This window comes from Phyllobates terribilis, unplaced genomic scaffold, assembly GCF_046119375.1.
Source record: "Phyllobates terribilis strain yellow unplaced genomic scaffold, ASM4611937v1 Scaffold_2__4_contigs__length_985480577, whole genome shotgun sequence".
NCBI lineage: Eukaryota > Metazoa > Chordata > Amphibia > Anura > Dendrobatidae > Phyllobates > Phyllobates terribilis.
In genome coordinates, this window is record NW_027362762.1 from 181,128,444 (window position 1) to 181,151,526 (window position 23,083).

General features: G+C 40.2%; 1 protein-coding gene and 1 long non-coding RNA gene across 3 annotated transcripts in view; one reads left to right on the top strand and one right to left on the bottom strand.

Moving 5' to 3' along the window:
* NXPH4 (neurexophilin 4) overlaps positions 1-23,083 on the bottom strand; it is a 315,221-nt gene that overhangs the window by 263,595 nt on the left and 28,543 nt on the right. The window lies entirely within an intron of this gene.
* LOC141200984 (uncharacterized) overlaps positions 1-23,083 on the top strand; it is a 162,240-nt gene that overhangs the window by 261 nt on the left and 138,896 nt on the right. Inside the window, exon 1 of one of the 2 annotated variants that reach the window (XR_012272633.1) lies at positions 14,013-14,057. The exons of the other annotated variant lie outside the window; for it this stretch is intronic. This is a non-coding gene — a long non-coding RNA (uncharacterized lncRNA). Of the gene's footprint in view, positions 1-14,012; positions 14,058-23,083 lie in introns of those variants that run through there. 2 annotated transcript variants of the gene reach the window in all.

Here is a 23,083-nt window from a genome sequence, read left to right on the forward strand (position 1 = left end):
ATCTATATCATTTATATAATATATTAATAACAGGTAATACAGCACACATGTACTTGCTTCTCACCTAGGGGTTTTCTAAAAGTTGGGCTATGTTCACAAGCAGCATTTTTGCAGTGTTTTTTTTCTGTAGTGAAAAGCTGCTCTCTAGGCAGGAAAAACATTGGGTTCATAATGCAGGTTTTGCTGCGCTTTTGTTTACTGTAAATATTTTATAAAGTTTAGTTTTATTCATCAAAAACACAAAGCATGTTTGCAGTGTTTTTGCAGTTTCTCATTGCTTTCTATGGGTGAAAAAATGCTGTAAAACCGCTGAAATTATTGACACGCTGCTGATTTCCAAAACGCTGCACTTCTCAAATTCAGTCAGGAAAAAAAACAAGCGTATGAATGAGATTTCGGAAATCTCATATCTTTTGCTGGTACTGTAGTTGCTTTTCTGCAGAAAAAAATAAGCTGCAAAAACTCTGCATGTGAACATAGTCTTAGTATGTTTGATTCATCTGTATTGGTAGCTTAGTCTAGTGCTGAAAACCCACCGCGGAAATTTCCCAGCACATACAAACTGCGTCAAACTGCGGGGGAGGGGGGGTTATAACCAATCATGCAGCAAGCTGGGACATATGTAAAGGGGGTAGCTGTAATATGAAGTTTACAGAGGTTATCTGGGAATAGAAGAATAAACAAAGTAACAAAATCTCATTGTAGATTGCTATAATTACTAAATACCCTGATTAGCAAATCATATAAGGTTTGCTAGGGGAAGTAAGCACTGTAGTGCATTATAATGGCCGCCAATTTGTTCTACAGACAGGAACCTATTCTATAATGTTAATAGGATGGGTGCCTGTGAGCATGTGAAATATGAAGCTCCACTGCTGTGACCTGGAGATAACTTAAAAGTAAGTTGTATAGGCTATTACCAGGTAACAGCTGCTCTGAATTTGGAAGGACAAGGTGGGCAGCAGTGTGAGCAGCCTCTTCTTACCTCAGCACTCCTGGTATCTCCAGTATTAGATTATAAACACAGGGGGGTACATCAGGGCTATCGGTCTCTTCATACCGCAGCACACATGGTATCTCCAACATTAGATCAGGCAGACAGGATGGACAGCAGTGTGAGCAGCACCTTCTTACCTCAGCACCTCAGGTATTTACAGTATTAGATTATAAACACAGGGGGTACAGCAAGGTGATCGGTCTCTTTATACTGTAGCCCACATGGTATCTCCAGTATTAGATCAGATAACATGATGGACAGCAGTGTGAGCAGCCTCATCTTACCTCAGCATCCCTAGTATCTCTAGTATTATATCAGATAGATAACCCTTTCATTTCTGGGCACTTTTCCGTTTGTTTGTTTTCTTTCATTTTCGTTTATTCCTCCCCTTCTTCCAAGAGCCATAACTCTTACATTTTTCTGTCCACATAGCCATATAAGGTATTGTTTTTTTATTGGGACAAGTTGTACTTTTGAATGACACCATTAATTTTATCATGTGATGCATGGGAAAGAGACACCCTGAGCTGAATCCTTTTTCGGATAGATATGATGTTTTCATCAGCTCATCTCATTTAATTTCATTGCAATGTTGCAGCGGGCAAAAAAAACATAATTCTGGCGTTTTGGCTCCCTTTTTTATTGGACCGTTTACCAATTAGAGTAATTTCTTTTATATTTTGATAGATCGGACTTTTACTAATGCACCGATAGCAAATATGTATTTTTTATTGTTTATATTATTTTATTTTATTTTTAATAGGGCGAAAGGGAGGTGAATTGAACTTTTGTATTTTTTGTATTCTTTTCATATTTTTAAAAACTTTTTTTTACTTTTTACAGTATTTAATAGTCCCCTTAGGGGAGTTGAAGTTGCGACTGTCTGATCGCTTGTACTATATGCAGCAGTGTATAGTGAAAATCGCAATATTTTATGAACGTTAGCTACATGCTGGCTTTCACAGGAGATAATCATTATGACTAGTAGGCATGGCACCCATTCAGCACACCGCGATCACGTCACAGGCGCTCTGATGGGCATGTGGAATGCTGGCACCTGTTACATACCGCTGTCAAAGATTGACAGTCGCCGTTGGAGATTCGCTCTGCCCACGGCTGTTAAAGGCACATCATAGCTGATTAAATCAGGCATCATGTTTGGGGAAAGATGCGGGCTCTGCGTAGGAGCCCGCATCAAAGTCAGGGACATTACATATGACGGAAATGTACGTCATGTCATGAAGGGGTTAAAGGGAGTCTGTCACCCCCTAAATGCAAACTGAATTTAGCCCTTATAAAAATCATATAAGCATTGTTGTAATTAATTTGAAAACTTTTTATATTCTAAATGCAAATGAGGAGCTTTGTGCACTGTTCCGCCTCTCTCTATTTGAATACAGAGCATTTCCCTGGACTCTGATTGACAACGCTCATTGGGCTGGAGAGAGCGGTGCTGAGCGTGCAGACTGACTATACAGGAGTTAGCGGCGCGCACACAGAACGGCGGCTTGCCTTTCATCATAGCCTCCTGTCATGGCACCGCCGCATCTACTACCTAGGATGGGTTTCTGTCAGTGTAACAAGATGGTGGACATTTTAATTATATGGTGATTACCTTCCTAGACAAAACCAGTGTGATTAGCTAATTAAAGCTATTTAGGAATTTAATTATATTGACATTTCCTTTAGTAATGTATTTTTTTCTATTTATGGAAATCTCCTTTAAGTGGGAGTCCTTTCTAAGGTTATGTGCCCACGATGCAGAAATGAAGCAGAAAATTTCTGCAGCATTTCTGCATCTCCCTGGCAGAAAAAACGCATGCAGATTGTGCATGCGTTTTTCCTGCAGAATACATGCGGATGCACATGCGTACCCACATGCGTTAACGCATGTGTTTCCGCATGCGGACTGACAAGCACTTTCCAGGCGATAGCATCACTTGGAAAGTGCTTGACAACTAGGTCACACCATATAAATCCATGCAAAAGGCATGGATTTATATAGTGTGACCGTAAAAATAAAAAAATAAAGCTATACTTACCCCCGATCCCCAGCCGCGTGTGCTGTCGCGCTCGTCCTGGCTTCTTCTGGGTTGCCGGCATCTCGCGAGACAGCCTGCGGTCACATGACCGCGACGTCATCTCAGGTCCTGGAAGGAGAAGTGCTGCCGGCAAGCAGAGAGAAGCCGCCGGACAGGTGAATATAAACTTTATTTATTATTTTATTATTTTTTTCACAGGTACAATGGTACCCAGGTCTGGATGAGAGTCTTCTCTCCTCCAGACCTGGGTACCATCCGCACATAGAGACGCATATAATCCGCTTGTACAAATGTACAGACGCGCATTATATGCGTCTCAATGCAAGTCAATGGCGGCGCTTCCGCTGCGCTTCCGCAGCATGTGCATTGACATTGCGGAATGCCATTGGGGACCATGGGGTGCGGATTACCAAGCATTTTTTATGCGTTTCTGCTGCGGAAATTCCGCAGCAGAAACGCATGAAAAACGCATCGTGGGCACGCAGCCTTAATGAATGCATATTGCATATGCAATATGTGTAACAGAAGTGCTCATCTGCTATGAACACTGACCACTGAGTGGTGCTCATAGCATATTCAGCTATGACAACCAAAGGGGTCTCATGACAACCCATCGGTGACCCGCGATCATGTGACGGGTTTGCCAATGGGCAGAGCCAACAACATGCTTCCTGGAAGTGCGAGTTAAATGCCGCTGTCAGAGATTGACAGCAGCATTTAACTAGTTAACAGCCACAGGTGGATCACGATTCCACCCGCAGTTGTTGCGGGTACATGTCAGCTGTAAGAATCAGCTGACATGTGCTTGGAAAAGTGTGGGCTCAATGCTGGAGCCCGCACCAAAGGGGGGGACATGGCATACGCAGTACATGTACAGCGCATGTCGTAAAGGGGGTTTCATGCCTCTCTCCTCTTCCCTCTAAATAATCTTTAAATTACAATAAAAACCATTCAAACACAAATACTGATGTAAAATACTGACCAAATACTGAACTTGTGAATGTGGCCTTAACATGGAATTATATAAGCTGCTAAAACACAAATGGCTTTCCTGCACCCTCTACACTACCTGTATCCTGCATCCTGTGTGCAAGTCAACCAATAGTTTACAGGTGCAACCATAAATCTTTTGGATTTGATTAGTCTTTCTACTCTTTTTTCTGATTGTTCTATCAGCAGCAAAACTAATTGGTCTAAATCTGTATTCTTAATGCAGTTTTCCAATATGTTATCCAAAGTTATCCCTGCTAAGAATGCTAGCACAAAAAACCTTGCAAAATAATATATATAAGGAATAGCATGAATGTAATAGAATGAGTATAATAGTTGTAGAAAAATAAAATATGGCAGGCCTGAAATGGGTTTTCTCAAGATGTATTTTCAGGAGCAGACTGTTCCTCTGGCTACCAGCTTACTACTTTGCCAGGGGTGGTGTGCTCCTGAAAATTGACAGTTCGGACCAGCGACATAGTCACACCGCTAATCTGAACTGTGGTCTCTCCCAGCCTGCTAGCAGAGGCATATTTTGCTAACAAGTCAGAGGAGAGAGAAATGGTGTCCCCAGTCCCTCCACGGTACTTTATATCCATCATCCCTCGGCCCTCCTCCTCCTGTTCCCAATGTACAATGGCAGGCGCATGCTCAGTGTGCCCACCGAGATCTGCCGGCCAGCACCAGGCAACCGCAGGAATTTTTTCTATTTGTTCCTGACTTTAGATCACTGTGATAGACACTATCACAGTAATAAAAAGCCCGATAATTAGGAAATATGGCACTGCTTGGGCTATGCATCCCCCACCTGTGTCATCCTCCTAGTCAGATAAAAAAATATTTTTATACCATTGAGGGGTGTAGTTTCCAAAATGGGGTTAGTTGTGTTTTTTTTTTTGCAGATTAGGCACTATAGGGGCCCTGTAAATGCGACATGTCGCCCGCAATCTCTTTCAGACAAATTTGTGTTCCAAAATTCAAATATTGTTCCTTCCGTTCCAAGCCCTGCCGTTTGTCTAAACAAAACTTTTTGACTACATGTGTGGTATCGCTGCACTTGTAAGAAAGTGGGTAACAAACTGTGGGGTCCACTTTTTGGTGTTACCTCTTGCAAAGGTGAAAAAAATTGGGGCCAGAGCAACATTTTAGAGGTAAAATTTAAATATTTTTTTTCCATTCCACATAAAGAGACACTGGTCAGAATTGTAAAATTTGGCCTGGTCATTAAGGTCAAAATTAGCTTGGTCACTAAGGGGTTAAAAATAAAATGTATCAAGATATTGCAAGAAGAAGCAGATTTCTTTATTTGCCATACAGAGTTGTGTTGACAGCCATTGATCTGTAATCCATTGATCTTACATACAAACACCTCTACTTAGAAGTTATTTTAGGAGACGCATCCAAAATCCATTTCAGTGTGCCTAAAACTTTTGCATTGCGTTTCTGTGCAGACAACATATGGATGTACACTAAGGGAAGAATTTATCAAGACTAGCATTGTGAATGCTTGTTGGAGTAAGGTGAACCATGTTTATTAAAAGGTGCATGACTATTAATAAATTTAGCACATCTTTTGCTGCCGATGCACCAGAAAATGTTTTTTGCATACATTGCGGTAAATTTCTTGTGCGCTGGTTGGACACGCTATATATACACCCTGTTGTATAAATACAGATGCAAGGGAGAGCTGTGTCTGCACCTACATGCACCAAAGTATTGAGCTAGCTCTGCTGAATGGAGCCCCGTCCACCCATACAACATAAAAGTCACAACATCATGATGTCATGTCAGATTTAAGAGACGGGAACTTAGGAAGAATCTGAGGTGACATCACAGGTAGTGAAAGGTTCCTCAGCGAGAGACCATGTGATTAGGGTTACAGCAGGTTACAGCAGGATTTGGGAAAGCAAGGTATTTAGTAAAGTACTTATCTATGGTCTTAGTTCACATGAGAGGGAGTTGTAAAGTAGTGGCCAACCCCTTTAATTAATATGCGCTAATGATCAATGATGGTCATCTTATTAATGTTGAATTTGAGAAAAATAAACTAAACAATATAGCATTTCAGCTGTACACCATATTTTTTTTATGTCCTGCACTTTTCGTATTACATTTTTTACCATAGTGCTGACTTATTCTTCTGCACAAAGCAGAGAGATTGGCACGTCACTCACATTCTACATCAGTCAATTCAGATATCTTTTCAGAATAAGCTGTCAGATGCGCATACATTGAGGAATAACACCAATTCTGATCATTATATGTCTTGTACCCTGCATTTTTCATCAGTTATCCCCTCTGCAAGATTTATCTGTAATTTTCAGTCCTATGATGTCAGCTATGATGTCTCCTAAACACAATGCACAGAGATGGATCTCAGTCCCTCTTTTTCTATAGTACAGAGAGAGAAACAGCAGTGTGGAAATCATTGAACAGTAGTGCTGAGCTTCAAAGTTTGTGAACCCTTCAGAATTTTCCAGATTTCTGCATAAAATTGACCAAAACCTCCATAAGATATTTACACAAGTCTTAAAAGTAGATAATGAGAACCAAATCAAACGAATAGTGATGAGCGAGCACTAAAATGCTCGGGTACTCGTTGCTCGGGTTGAGCACATTGGAATGCGGCCATCCAATCACTGTAATGCCACAACCACCATGGCTATGGCATTACAATGAGTGGCAGGCAATCCCTGCATGTTCATTGGTTCTCTAAAGAGCGCCAAACATGCAGGGAGGAGATCCGAGCTCCCACCAAGCAACCCGGAAATACTCGGCGAGCGCCGAGCATCTCAAGCAGTGAGATGCTCGGGCGAGCACCGAGCAGTAGCGAGCATGCTCGATCATCACTACAAACGAATGAGTAAAAAATATTAAATATTGTGATCCAAGATGACATGTCTGTGAGTGGCAAAAGTATGTGAACCTTTAAGATTAGCTAAGATTAGATAATTTGAAGGTAAAATCAGAGTCTGGTGTTTTCAACCAATGGGATGACCTTTATGTGTGAGTAGGCGACCTGTTATATTTAAAGAGCAGGGATCTATTAAAATGTGATTTTCACAACACCTCCGTGGAAGTGTATCATGACATGGATTTCTGAGGATCTTAAAAGAAGAGTAGTTGATGTTTGTCAGACTTGAAAAACCATCTCTGAAGATAGTTGACTCAACCAATTCACACTTAGACAGATTGTGGACAAATGGAGGAAATTCAAGACCATTATTACTTTCCTCAGGACTATTCAACCAACAAAAATTACTCCAAAGGCAAGGCGTTAAATAGTCTACGAAGTCACAAAGGAGCCCAAGGTAACCTCTAAGCAATTAAAGGTCTCTCGCACATTAATAAGTCTACCATCAGAAGGATAATAAACAACAATGGTATGTAAAATTGCAAAGAGAATACCACTGTTCTCCAAATAGGATATTGCTGCCAGTCAGCAGCTTGCTAAAGATTACTTGGACAAAACAGAAGAGTTTTTTGTTTAAATGAGAAGCATTATGTTTGTAAAAACGCTGGATTACACCATACTATCTGTGAAACCCTGTGATGGCAGTATCATGGTTTCAGCCTGTTTTCCTGCATCTGGGTCAGGATGGCTTGCCACGATTGATGGTACAATGAATACTGAATTATACCACCAAATTCTAAAAGAAAATGTTAGTACATCTGCCATAAGTTGAATCTAAAGAGAATGTGGGTCATTCATTAAGAAAACAACTCAAAGCACAGATGTCGTTCTACAAAAGAATGGTTGAAGAACAAAATTAAGGTTTTGGAATGGCCAAGTTAAAGTCTTGACCTTAATCCTATAGAAATGTAGTGGAAGGACTTGAAGTGAGAAGTTCATGAGAGAGAAAACCCACCAACGTAATAAAGTTGAACCTGTTTTCTAGGGAGTAGTGGGCTAAAATTCTCCATGCCAATGTACAGAACTAATTAATTAACAATTACCTGAAACATTTAGAAGCAGTTATTACTGCATGAGGCAGTTTACACTAGATACTAAAAGCAAAGTTTCACATACATTTTCCACCTACAGACATGTAATATAAGATAATTCTCCTCATTAGACGTGGGCGAACCCCTGGATGTTTGGGTCCGGCAGGTTCGGCCAAACAGCTATTAAAAGTTTGGGTTCGGATACTCGAACCCGGACCCCATTCGTATGAATTGGGGACCCGAACAGCCCTGGTTTCCTACGCTGTCATCTGCGTGACAGTGCGGGAACCAGGGTCTTGGGTCGTCGATAATATAGTTACCGCAGGTCGGAGCGCTGCTGGATCACGCTGTCAAATGTCAGCGTAATCCCGCAGCTGTCGCTGTGACCCACGGTAAAAAGCTTACTGCGGGTCACAGGCAGGCACTGGCTGATCAGACTACTACTCTCATCAACTGACGCTTGCTGTCACTGTTAACAGCGAAAGCAGGCGCCACTGGATGGGAGAAGTAGCGCTCAAAGTAAAAAAAAAGAAAAAGTTAAAAGAAATATTGAAAAATAAAAAACACATTATACTCCCCAACACCTAATCACCGATGCTCTTGTCCCCTGTAAAAAATAAAAAACACCATATACTTTATTTATTTATTTTACTCACTTATATAGCACCATTAATTCCACAGCACTTTTCAGACATTATGGGCACTGTCCCCATTGGGGCTCACAATCTAAGTTCCCTATCAGTATGTCTTTAGAGTGTGGGAGGAAACTGGAGAACCTGAAGGAAACCCACGCAAACACGGGGAGAACATAGTAACTCATTGCAGATATTGTCCTTGGTGGGATTTGAACCCAGGACCCCAGCGCTGCAAGGCTGCAGTGCTAACCACTGAGCCACCGTGCTGCCCTCACTTTACTCACTTTAATGCCTAATCCCTGATGCCCATGTCACCTGCAAAAAAAAAAAAAAAAATCTTCATATCCTTCACCTGTCTTCCGTAAACCCGGTAATCCAGATTGTTCAGATTGTCCAGATCCACGGTGATCGGATCATTTATAGAACAGTCACATTGGGAGATGTGACTGCTCTAACCGGCAGCCGGTGATAAGTGAGGTCACCGGAGCTAATCAGCTGATGAACTTGTGTGACCTCTCATTGCTGCTCAGCGCTATACACTGACACAAGAACGATTACACTCCTGTGTCAGTGTCAGCCTAGTGTCTTGTAGAGCAGTCACATCAGTCACTGCTGATGTGACTGCTCTACAATGATCCAATCACTGTGAGACATTCTGGATTATGTCATCACGTCGGACAGGTGAGGGATATGGGGTTTTTTATTTTTGTTTTTTTTATAGGTGATAATGGCTTCAAATGGATTAGGTGTTAGGTGAGTACAAGGTTGCCTTTTTATTTTCTGTTTTTTACAGGGGAAAGTGGCTTCAGGGGATTAGACGTTAGGTGAATGTAATGTATACTTTTATCCTTAAATAAATTATTAAAACCGTGTGTACTTTTATTTCAAATAAAGGATTTTTTCAGGCCGTGTGTTTATTTGCAAACTTTTACTATGGGGTTAGTAATGGGGGTCTCTTATAGACGTCGCTCCATTACTAACCTGGGCTACATGTCAGATGCCAATACAAAGATGACATGAACCCTAACCCTATTATCCCACGTGCCACCACATCAGGGCAAGTGGGAAGAGCAAGTCTATGTGCCAAATTTGGCACATCTTATTGATGCACTATTTCTGGGGAAGCTGAAAGTTGATGTTCTTAGCCTCAGAGGGGGTCAGTGCCAGGTACTTAGTGCAGCTCACATCACTGTCGCCTGGTCTCCCTGAGATCAGCGCGACCAGGTGACAATGATGGGAGTTGTAGTCAGCACCCACAGTGCACATTAGATGTAAAATAAAGAATTTAAAAAAAAATCAGTGTGGGCGCCTGCGTAATTTTCATAACCACCAGAGGGAAAGTCGACCACTGGGGGCTGATATTACTAGCCAGGGAAGGATTTTTTTCTGGCTGTGTCATTATTTTACAAATTTTAGTATGGGGTTAGTAATGGGGGTGGCTTATAGACGCCTCTCCATTACTAACCTGGGCTTCATTTCAGCTGCCAATTCAAGACTGACATGAACTCCAACCCTATTACCCCACTTGCCACCACATCAGGGCAAGTGGGAAAAGCGAGGTTAAGCGCCAGATATGGCACATCTTATTGATGCACCATTTCTGGGGCCGCTGAGGGCTGGTAGTATTAGCCTCAGGGGGAGGCCAGCATCCAAGGCCCCTTCCATGGCTATTAATATCAACTAACAGCTGTCTATTTAGCCTTTGCTGGTTAGAATTTATAGGGGAACCCACGTCAATTTTTTTCTCCGGTCCCCCTGTAATCTAGCCAGCAAAGGCTAATCAAACAGCTGTGAGCTGTAGTTAATAGCCAGGGAACATTTTGGGCTAATGGCCACTTCCTTGACTAGTAATATCAGCCCCCAGTGGTCGACATTCCCTCTGCTGGTTATGAAAATTACACGGGAGCCCACGCTGTTTTTCTCATTAATTTTTTGATATATTCATCTAATGCCTAATTCCCTGTAGGCATTGTCCGCTGTAAAAAATAGAAAATAAAAAAGCAACCTTATACTCACCTAAATCCTAATCCATTCGAAGCCATTGTCACCTATAAAAAACAAAAATAAAAAACAACCATATCCCTCACCAGTCCGTCTTGATGAAATAATCCAGAGTGTCCCACGGCGATTGGATCATTTGTAGAGCAGTCACATCAACAGTCACTGATGCGACTGCTCTACAAGACTCATATGTCAGTGCATAGCGCTAAGCTGCAGTGAAAGAGATCACATGAGTTCATTAGCTAATTAGCTCCGGTGACCTCACTTACGGCACCACTGCTGCATGAGAATTTTCTCATGCATCTGTGGTGCTGTAAGTAAGGTCACAGGAGTTTAACACCTGATGAACTTGTGTGACCCCTCTCACAGCAGCTCAGCGCTGTACACTGTGGGAGCGATTAAGCTTCTGTCAGTGTATCGCCGGCAGCCGGATAGAGCAGTCGTGACTGTTCTATAAATTATCCGATCGCCATGAGACACTTATGGTTTACCTGGATTATGGCAGATACAGTTAGGTCCATATATATTTGGACAGAGACAACATTTTTCTAATTTTGGTTCTAGACATTACCACAATGAATTTTAAACAAAACAATTCAGATGCAGTTGAAGTTCAGACTTTCAGCTTTCATTTGAGGGTATCCACATTAAAATTGGATGAAGGGTTTAGGAGTTTCAGCTCCTTAACATGTGCCACCCTGTTTTTAAAGGGACCAAAAGTAATTGGACAATTGACTCCAAGGCTATTTCATGGACAGGTGTGGGCAATCCCTTCGTTATGTCATTCTCAATTAAGCAGGGGACAAGAGCATCAGGGATTAGGTGTAGGTGAGTATAATTTGTTTTTTATTTTTATTTCAATATTTATTTATAAATTTTAACTTTTTTTTTTTTACTTTGAGCACAGGTGTCGGCTGATGAGACTACTTGCCCATCGCAATATTTTTTACTCAATTGTTTGATTTGGTTCACTTTGTCTTCCTTTTGGACCTGTGTGAAAATCTGTTGTACTTTTAGATGAAATGTATGCAGAAATATTTAAAATTTTGAAGGGTTCAGAAACTTTCAAGCCCTATTGTAGCTGTGAATCAAGCTCTATTGTGAGCTTTAACAGTTGCTTGAAGCTGCAGCTCTATCTACCTGTGTCTGCCTATGTCTGCTTGTCTCTCACCGGTGCGCCTCTCTGTTCATCCCCCCCTTATCTCTCCTTAGAGTTTAATAGGCGTGTGTAACCTGACCCCTCACTTGACTGTTCGTTCATCTTGCCTTCACCAAAACACTTTTGAGCTGTTTTTAAAAAGTAGATGGTGAGTTCAGGAGGCAGGGAGGAGAGGAAGAAGTGGAGAGGGCTCATAAGTTGAGAAGGAATGCATATTTTTTTATAAGATATTTTATAAGGCTTGTTGTATTATTGATTTATGCATTTCCCATCTGTTGTCACCTCCATAATGCCAGATTCATAAAGTCACCACACAGGGATTCCATTTTCACAGTGGTTATCCAGCAATGTGCTCCTCCTGCATTTCCATAGAAAGTTTGGAGTTTATCCAAATTTATATTAAAATGTTCATCCTGTCAGATCGATGGATCATTCCAGGTCTGAATTAAATGGAGTTTACAAATGTCCTGTGAGCTAAGATTGCATTGTTGATGGGTATGGCCAATTAGTATTTAACCAATGTAACTAACAATTTTGTCAAATTTGATCTGATGTAGGAAGCTCAGTCACTTGTATAATATGATGACTTCAGATATAAGAGAAAATATCTTTTATATGCAAAACACTTTTTATTGTCCTTATACAAACGAAGCTGCCAGCGAACACGGCAGGCACCATGTTTTAGAATAATACGGAAAGTGACTAAAGAGTGATGATTATTTAACAGTGTTACTTTTGTAGTTTATTAGGATAATAATGGAGAGCATCTGTATTATTTTATAGCTAATTTGTATTTTATATTCTGGGCCCACTTTTTTTTGCATTTATATTATTCATCATTCATAGTCACGGAAGTGTTAATTGGGTCTGTATTCATTAGAAAAGAAATAAAAGAAAATGAGATTTGGTTGTTAATAAGCCTTCTTAACATTCTATGGCACTGTTCTTGCAGGCTGAAGCTCGGACGGTTTCTCATGTTATTACATCCAGAGAGCCATATATCAATGCCATCACAACAAAAACACATTCTAGAACAATGTTAAGCCTAAGATGTCCTTTTAAGTGCTGTAAAATAGCCACTTACATGGGAGATGGAGGTTGTTTCAGAAGTCCTTCTGCCGGCTGAGGTCAACTCTTCTGACATTAGGGTCACTGACTAAAGAAAATGCTAAAATCTACATTTCTCTTACCAATGGTGCTACCAGAGAGACATTTCAACTAATATTGGAATGGCCAACCTAAAGTGTCATAAAAAAGCCAGAATGTGTCCCAAGCGCTGCCATATGGTGTATTTGTGCTGCATCATATTTCTTGGCATATCTCAGTAATATGGCATCTGATGAATTCAATTTTTTTTTCATTTTGGTTTCCATATTAATTATACAGAAAAAACGCTCCATAAACTTTCATATGAAAATGGAGGCTACAGACATACAGCATGATCTCATAGACTTATATGAGTGACATATTTTGGCTTCTTACAATGTTGAGCTCATATAGAGTTGAAATATGGCTGTGCATGGGACTTTAGATCTAGAATGTAGGCAAATCCGATCTGGTGTTTAGGGTCACATTGGATGACTGCAAGTATATTTTAATAGGTTACCAGTACTCTATTAGTAGTAGCAGGGCTTTCCCATGGTTTTATCATATTAGCTATTACATTGTGCACCCTACCCTATAGCACAAACCAGTCTTATAACAGTAAGCATTAAATAATTTGGATTTTTTTAATCTATTTATTTTTTTATACATTTGTATTCAAAATTTGTCTCTTAAAGCTCCAAGTTTGAGGTCAATGTCATTCTGGGCGCAATGAAAGCTCTGTTCAGATCTATCGTGTGCCTCCTATAAGAATGATGTCTTTTTATGTAGCAGGCTCTCTTAGACTCCAGGGTGTCGGTGTGCTACGTTTGCATACCTATCAGCAATTCTACTGTAAGTGGTTAGGAAATGTATGTACTGTGATAATCACTCAGGATTTCCCAAAGAAGAACATCATAAACTGGTTTACCCAGATGAGTTTCTAAACTCTTACTGGTGGTCTAAAGTGGAACGCTTCTCCTTGTGGAGTGTGTCAAGCGAATGTAAAGAGACTTATAGGCCACGCAATGCTCCTCTGGGAATTTAAATTTGCAAATATCCTCTTCAGGAGCAGCAATCTTGAAAGTCAATAACAAACGGTTAACGAGCCTTTCCACGTGACTCAGGATAAGAAGCCAAACCAAACACTATAACTCTCTGACTTGAGGTGGTGACCAGGAACTTCCTTACCAGGAGGAACATGGGTTAGTAAACCTTTATTCTTTTATTCTCTTATTCCTTATAAGCCAAATTCTACCCCTCACATCACATTAACAGAAATAAAACCTACTGAAGTATTAGATTTCTTTAACCCTTTCACCCTCCAGCCATTTTCCCTTTCTTTGTTTTTGTTTTTTACTCCTCTTCTTCCAAGAGCCATAACTTTTTTATTCTTCCGTGAATATAGCCATATAAGGGCTTGTTTTTTGTGGGACAACTTGTACTTTTGAATGACGCCATTGATTAACTATATAGTGTACTGGAAAATGGGAAAAAAATCCAAGTGCAGTGAAATTACAAAAAAAGTACAATTCCACAATTTCTGAGACCAGTAACGTTATCATTTTTTGGGATATGTAGCTGAGTGATGGCTTATTTTTTGCACCCTGAGCCAATGTTTTTACTGATACTATTTTGGGGTAGATACAATGTTTTGATTGCTTCTTATCACATTTTTTTACATTGTTGCAGCAAAAAAAACATAACTCTGGAACTTTGATTTTTTTTTTCTCATTACGCCGTTTACCGATCGGATTCATTTATTTTATATTTTGATAGATCAGACATTTCTGAATGCAGCGATACTAAATATGTGTATTTTTTTTTTAATTGTTTTATTTTCAATGGGGCAAAACTGAGGTGATTTGAACTTTAGCGTCTTTTTATTTTATTTATAATTTTTTAAAACTTTTAAGAAAAATATTGTCACCAAAAGTGGGTAACCCCTATAAATGTAATTTATGCAGCAATAGAAGGGATGAACTGCTGTCAGACATCTCTGGTGCTCCTCCTCATGGAAAAAAAATATTGAGGATTGACCAATAAATATAATATGGTCACCTTTTTTTTCCTCAGATATGTTTGGATAACGATGTCCACCTATCACTTTAGTCATCAGAACTAATGTCTTCTCATGTCATACATACAAGCCTTATAGCACCTATAACATCTGAAGTTAATTTAAAGGATTATTTCCAAGGTACTAAATTATTGTTCATACAAAGGATAGGGGATTATTTACTCATTGTTGGAGGTTTGACCACTGAACACGCTAGAAATCCAGAGAGCAGAGCTCGGAAAGCCAGGAACTGTGCTCCGCAGAGCCCCGTTTTGTATTGAATGGATGTGTGGATGCTCGACCTCCATTCTATTCATTGTGTATGGCGCTGCAGGGGAAAGCTGTGCACAGCGCTCCATATTTCCTGTCATTGTGGTTTGTCCTGATGAAGAAGTATACTTACTTCGAAACGCGTTCACAAATAAAAACCACATCTAGAGCTTTTTCGGTCTCCTAATGCTTTCTGGACTATTGACTTATATCCACCCATTTCTAGTCTCACAAGATGTTTCCTGTAGTCACATAAGACAATGAATGGAGTGAAGGTCGAGCATGCACTCATTCTTGGCATTGCTGAGGGTCCAATGGGTCAAACCCCCAGCAATGAGTCATAGGCTATCCTATACAGTAACTAATCCTTTAGTACTCATATATGGATACTGATAGATATCCTTAAATAAATCATTAATACAATATGCTATATAGTAAAGTAATTCACTCCTATAGTCAAACATTTATAATGATTAAACCTTTGCATGTCATCATTTTTCTACCTAGAACGATGTTTATATGATGAAATCCGGCACATATGGCATTAGCCCTAACAGACGTCTTACATTTCCATATGGTGCGTCTTATCATAACACAAATCCCACTGAACAAATAAAGGCGATTTCCAGTCCTGACACTTTTATTAGATGGCTTTGAGTAAATCTTTGAGTGGAATAGGAGCTTTAGGGAATAACTGTTTGCTAGGAGGAACAACTGGGGGTCATCAAAAATGACTCTGAATAAATGAAATGCGATTGAGAATGATAACCTAGAAATATGTCCAAAATCATTATTGGTGTTTTTAAAGGGAATAACAGGGATTATCATATCTATAAAATTAAAATAATAACATAACAAAATACAATGTACTTCTATATCATTATCTATGCCTTAAATGTCTAGTTTAAATTATTTAAAGGAATTGTCTCATGAAAACAATCCTTTTGTACAGTACAGACCAAAAGTTTGGACACACCTCATTTAAAGATTTTTCTGTATTTTCATGACTATGAAAATTGTATATTCACCCTGAAGGCATCAAGACTATGAATTAACACATGTGGAATTATATACTTAACAAAAAAGTGTGAAACAACTGAAAATATGTCTTATATTCTAGGTTCTTCAAAGTAGCCACCTTTTGCTTTGATGACTGCTTTGCACACTCTTGGCATTCTCTCTTGATGAGCCTGTTTGGGGTCATTGTCCTGTTGAAAAATAAATGATGGTCCAACTAAACGCAAACCGGATGGAATAGCATGCCGCTGCAAGATGCTGTGGTAGCTATGCTGAGCCTTCAATTTTGAATAAATCCCCAACAGTGTCACCAGCAAAGCACCCCCACACCATTACACCTCCTCCTGCATGCTTCACGGTGGGTACCAGGCATGTAGAGTCCATCCGTTCACCTTTTCTGCATCGCACAAAGACACGGTGGCTGGAACCAAAGATCTCAAATTTGGACTCATCAGACCAAAGCACAGATTTCCACTGGTCTAATGTCCATTCCTTGTGTTCTTTATCCCAAACAAGTCTCTTCTGCTTGTTGCCTGTCCTTAGCAGTGGTTTCCTAGCAGCTATTTTACCATGAAGGCCTGCTGCACAAAGTCTCCTCTTAACAGTTGTTGTAGAGATGTGTCTGCTGCTAGAACTCTGTGTGGTATTGACCTGGTCTCTAATCTGAGCTGCTGTAAACCTGCGATTTCTGAGGCTGGTGACTCGGATAAACTTATCCTCAGAAGCAGAGGTGACTCTTGGTCTTCCTTTCCTGGGGCGGTCCTCATGTGAGCCAGTTTCTTTGTAGCGCTTGATGATTTTTGCAACTGCACTTGGGGACACTTTCAAAGTTTGCCCAATTTTTTGGACTGACTGACCTTCATTTCTTAAAGTAATGATGGGCACTCGTTTTTCTTTACTTAGCTGCTTTTTTCTTGCCATAATACAAATTCTAACAGTCTATTCAGTAGGACTATCAGCTGTGTATCCACCAGACTCCTGCACAACACAACTGATGGTCCCAACCCCATTTATAAGGCAAGAAATCCCTCTTATTAAACCTGACAGGGCACACCTGTGAAGTGAAAACCATTTCCGGTGACTACCTCTTGAAGCTCATCAAGAGAATGCCAAGAGTGTGCAAAGCAGTCATCAAAGCAAAAGGTGGCTACTTTGAAGAACCTAGAATATAAGAATCATGAAAATACAGAAAAATCTTTAAATGAGAAGGTGTGTCCAAACTTTTGGTCTGTACTGCATATGGCCTTTTAGGGCCTATGGGTATGACGGCGAAGGCTGAGTGCAAAGACCAGTTCTTGCTCCACTAGTCAGACAATCCATGGACAGTCTGCTGATGGCCTGAAGGCAGTTCTAGATTATTCTTTCATAGCCCTGGTCACAACAACTGATCATAGAAACCAAATGTGTGGCTGATGGTTGAGCTGGCCTCCTATCAGCCAAAGCAATGGATGGGGGTCATGTTAGAGAGGAGAAGTAGCTGAGCAGATCACCATGTAGTTTTGTGGGAACAAATTCAGTATAATGTGTATTTTATTCACTGAAAACCCTGCTCATTCAGGGCTAGCAGTCAAGTGGGTGGTCCTAATCAGTGATTGACAGCTTCCCTGTATAAGTGTGCATAACATTAAATCAATATTTATGACCACCGCCTTGACTTCTAAGCCCATATTGAGCAGGGATTTCTTCCTACTTTATAACCTTCTGCTGGAAGATCAGATTGCAAGTTCACCTTAAAGGGAATCTGTCAGTAGGATGAACCCTCCTAAGCCATCCATATGGGCATGTAGGTCATAGGAAGCTGAATAAAATGATACCTTGATGTCTGCAATCCGATGTCTTATTCCAGAGAAATCCATGTTTTTCTTAATATGTAAATTAGCTGTTAAGATCTATGGACCAGACACAGATCTTCTTAAGATTCTGCCCCCAAAACTTATTTTAAATCAAAGGAAATATTACCAGTGTGAGACATGTAATGAATGACAGTCTGCTCTCCTGATCTCACATTAGTAACGTTCCTTTCATTTACAATATGCTCTGGAGGTAGATCCTAGGGGAGATCTATGTCGCGTTAATAGATCTTTACAGCTCATATTCATATTAGGAAAAACATGGATTTCTCAATAGCAAGACATCAGATCGCAGATATCAAGGTATCATTTTATTCAGCTTCCTAAGACCTACATGCCCATATAGATAATTTAGGAGAGTTTATCATACTGACAGTTTCCCTTTAATAATTTCCCTATTACTTTTTGAGGCAATCACTTTAGTTTTGATCCATGATATATTTCCGATTGCTATAGGTTTATTAGCAGCTGAAAATGACTTGAAGTGAGGTAAACATAAAGTCAGTCTGTTAATTTACCATTGCAGACTGGCAGATTCCTCCAGACTGAATTTATAGCTCCAGTTAATGTATAATGCATAAGATTGGATTGAGTTGTGATAGTAAATGTTATATTGAATGTATTATTATTATTATTATTATGCTGCTAGTTATTTGCTTTCTTTTATAGATTTACAGTAGTGGGACTATAAACTTTTTACACAATATTTTATGAGAAAACCCATCAGTGTCTATCATTTATAATAATTACTAACTGCTAAATGTAACAACTAAAGTCAAATAACTAGAGACAATTTACTACAAAGGTAAAGTGATCAGGCAAATTCAATAGGTAGCGCTAGGAAGTTGGGCAGTCAAGGACTGTGCACAAAACTTGCAGACTCTTACTAGGAATTGCCAGGACTTTGCTATGTGCAGAGCCGTGGAGTCGGTAAGCCAAACCTCCGACTCCGACTCCTCAATTTCCATGACACGGACTCCGACTCCCTCATACATGGCTCATGTTTAAGTGATAAATTTACTGTAGTACAGATTCATCTCAGCTAAAAGTCTAGCCCCTGAGATCAGGAATAGGACAGACATTTATCATAGAATCATAGAATGGTAGAGTTGGAAGGGACCTCCTGGGTCATCTGGTCCAACCCCCGGCTCAAAGCAGGATTCACTAAATCATCTCAGACAGATGTCTGTCCAGCCTCTGTTTGAAGACGTCCATTGAAGGGGAACTCACCACCTCTCGTGGCAGCCTGTTCCACTCATGAATCACCCTAACTGTCAAAAAGTTTTTTCAAATATCTAATCTGTGTCTCCTCCCATTTAGTTTCATCCCATTGCTTCTAGTCTTTCCTTGTGCAAATGAGAATAAAGATGATCCTTCTACAATGTGACAGCCCTTGACATATTTGTAGACAGCTATTAAGTCTCCTCTCAGTCTTCTTTTTTGCAAGCTAAACATTCCCAAATCCTGCAACCGTTCCTCATAGGACATGGTTTGCAGACCAGTCACCATCCTGGTCGCTCTTCTCTGAACTTGTTCCAGTTTGTCTATGTCTTTTTTAAAATGTGGTGCCCAAAACTGTACACAGTATTCCAGATGAGGTCTGACCAAAGAGGAGTAAAGACCGATAATGACTTCACGTGATCTAGACTGTATGCTTCTGTTAATACATCCCAGAATTGTATTTGCCTTTTTTGCTGCTGCATCACACTGTTGACTCATGTTCAGTCTATGATCTATTAGTATACCTAAGTATTTTTCACATGTACTGTTGCTTAGCTCTATTCCTCCCATTCTGTATATGCTTTTTTCATTTTTATTGCCCAGATGTAGTACTTTGCATTTTTCCCTGTTAAAAACCATTCTGTTGGTTGCAGCCCACTGCTCCAGTTTATTTAGGTCTTTTTGAATCCTCTCTCTCTCTTCTCTAGTATTAGCTATCCCTCCTAGCTTTGTGTCATCAGCAAATTTAATCAGTTTACCCTCAATTCCTTCATCTAAATCATTGATGAAGATGTTGAACAATACAGGTCCCAGGACAGAGCCCTGTGGTACCCCACTTGAGACTTTCATCCAGCTGGATGTGAAGCCATTTACAACCACCCTTTGAGTCCGATCACTAAGCCAGTTATGAATCCACCTAACAGTTGCCTGGTCCATTGCATACTTGGTCATTTTTTCAATAAGGATGGTGTGAGATACTTTGTCAAATGCTTTGCTGAAGTCAAGATATACTATATCTACAGCATTTCCCTGATCCACCCAGTCAGTGATTCTGTCATAGAAGGAAATTAAGTTAGTCTGACATGACTTGTTAGTTACAAACCCATGCTGACTCTGGTTAATCACTTCATTCTTATCCATGTACTTACATACATGTTGTTTAATAATTTGTTCAAAGATCTTTCCTGGTATAGAAGTCAGACTCACCGGCCTATAGTTCCCTGGGTCCACCTTCTTCCCCTTTTTGAAGATAGGAACAACATTTGCTCTTCTCCAGTCTTCTGGGACTTCTCCTGTTCTCCAAGAATTTTCAAAGATTATGGAGAGTGGTTCTAAAATTTCTTCTACGATCTCCTTCAGTACTCTGGGGTGTAATTCAGCTGGACCTGGAGACTTGAACTCATTTATGTTAGCTAAATATTCCCTCACAATCTTTCTGTTTACAGATAACTTGGATTCTTCTATTCCTTTAAAAGGACAGTGAAGATCAGTTAATGTTACATTTTCTTTCTGAGAGAAAACAGATGCAAAATAGGAATTAAAAAGTTCGGCCTTCTCAACATCCTCTCTTACCATTTCTCCATTTTCATCCTGTAAAAATCCTATAGCATCTTTGACTTTTCTTTTACTTTTGCCATACCCCCAAAATCCTTTTTTATTGCTTTTGACATCTCTTGCCAGCCTTAATTCATTGTCAGCTTTTGCTAACCTGATACGTGCCCTACAGGATCTGCAGACTGCATTATAATCTTCTCTAGATATGCCTCCCTCTTTCCATTTAATAAACATTTCTTTCTTTCTTTTTAGCATGTGTTTAAGTTCTGTGTTCATCCATCCTGGTTTCCTTAAATGCTTCCCATTCTTCCTACTTTTCAGGATTGTTAACGATTGTGCTTTGAGAATCTCATTTTTAAAAATTTCCCATCCTTCCTGGACATTTTTGTCCTTAAGGACATCCAGCCATTGGATCTCTCCTATTCTCTTTCTGAGTCTCTTAAAATCTGCCTTTCTAAAATCTAACCTTGAAGTTTGAGTCTTCACATGTCTTCCTCCTCTAGTTATCCAAAATTCTATAATAGCATGATCGCTGCCTCCTAGGGTCCCAGCCACCTTTACCTCCTCAACCATTTCCTCCCTGTTTATAAGGATTAGATCCAAAGTAGCAGATCCCCTTGTTTTCTCCCCTACCTTTTGGAAGATAAAGTAGTCAGCAAGAGAGGATAAGAATTTGCTTGACCTGTTAGTTTTACTTGAGAGAGATTCCCAACAAATGTCTGGATAGTTGAAATCTCCCATGACCACTACGTCATATTTTTTGGAGAACTTGGTCATTTGATACATAAAGAGTTCATCCATATCTTCAGCTTGCCCAGGTGGCCTATAGTAAATGCCTACAATGCTGTCCTTTCCGTTGTTCTCTCCTTGTATTCTTACCCAAACAGTTTCCACAGAACTCCCAGTCTCTGAAGCTTCAATCTCTGTGCAGATATACGCTTTTCTAACATACAATGCGACACCTCCTCCTCGTTTATCAAGTCTGTTTCTTGCAAATAAGTTGTATCCTTTTAGCCTTTTATTCCAATCATGTGTATCGTCCTACCAAGTTTCAGTGATTCCAATGACATCATATTTCTTTTCCTGCATTAGTAGCTCCAATTCTCCTTGTTTGTTGCCCATGCTTTGTGCATTTGTATAAAAACATTTTAGTTTGTGATTGGTTTCTCTTCCTCCCATATTTTTATTTAGATTTTTTTGTCTTTGTTCTTTCTTTCCACTTCCAGTAGCAGAGATCTCAATAGTATTTGTCAGCTGTATGGCTTTTTCTGGCCTTTTGCTTCCCTTCCCACATTGTTCTAGTTTAAAGCTCTCCTGATGAGTGTAGCAAGGCGACTTCCAAATACATGTTTTCCAGTCTTCGTAAGGTGCACCCCATCTCTAGCAAGTAGTCCATCGTATAGGTAATTCATTCCGTGATCCAGAAATCCAAATCCTTGTTGACGGCACCATCGACGTAGCCAGTTGTTCACCTGTAGAATCTTATTCCACCTCATTGTTCCACGGTCATCCACTGGGAGGATGGATGAGAAGACCACCTGCGCTCCCAATTCTTTCACTTTCTTGCCTAAGTCTTCAAAGTCACTGCAGATGGTTTCCAGGTCCTTTCTTGCGGTGTCATTTGTCCCCACATGTATTAGCAGGAATGGGTAGTGATCTGTAGGTCTGAAGAGTCTTGATATCCTGTCAGACACATCTTTAATTTTTGCTCCAGGAAGACAGCACATTTCTCTTGAGGTTATGTCTGGTCTGCAGATAGCGGCCTCTGTTCCTCTTAACAGGGAATCCCCCATGACCACTACTCTCCGTTTTTTCTTCACAACATTCTTCTTTCTCCATCCAGGAGGATTCTGAGGGCTTACAAGGTTCATCATAGTGGGCAATGTCTTATCTTGCTGTATTTCTTCATGGTTCTCCTGCGTGAGAGCCTGGTACTGGTTCCTGAGCAGTATGGGTGCTGACTGCATCTCGATCCTCCTGCTTCTGTGGGTCACATGCTTCCATTCCTCTGTTTCGTCAGGTGCAGTTCGAATTTCTTCTCTTTCTGAATCATGAAGAGATAATTCTGCTCTGTCTAAGAACTCTTCACCTTCCTTAATGATTTTCAAGGTAGTTAACCTCTCTTCTAGATTTCGCAACTTTTCCTCCAACAGGGACACAAGCTTGCATTTCTGGCATGTGAAGTTTGGCTTTTCCACTGGCAAGTCTGTGAACATGTAGCAGGATATGCAGCTCACCAAATGGCTCCTCTTCCATGTTC